This window comes from Chaetura pelagica, unplaced genomic scaffold (assembly GCF_000747805.2).
Source record: "Chaetura pelagica isolate M959 unplaced genomic scaffold, ChaPel_1.0 scaffold435, whole genome shotgun sequence".
Taxonomy (NCBI): Eukaryota; Metazoa; Chordata; class Aves; order Apodiformes; family Apodidae; genus Chaetura; species Chaetura pelagica.
Window position 1 is genome coordinate 372,966 of NW_009953312.1, and position 275 is coordinate 373,240.

Below are 275 nucleotides of genomic sequence, written 5' to 3' on the forward strand. Positions count from 1 at the left end.
TAAAACCATTACCTCTTGTCCTATCACTATCTTCTCTGATGAAAAGCCCCTCCCCAGCTTTCCTGTAGGCCCCTTCCAAGTACTGGAAGGCTTCTATAAGGTCTCCCTGGAGCCTTCTTGTCTCTAAGCTGAACAGACCTAACTCTCTCAGTCTGCCTTTATAGCAGAGGTGCTCCAGGCCTTTGATCGTCTTGGTGGCCCTTCTTTGGACCCTCTACAACAGGCCTATATACTTCTTGTGCTGAGGTTAATTAATGAATTAATTGACAAACCCC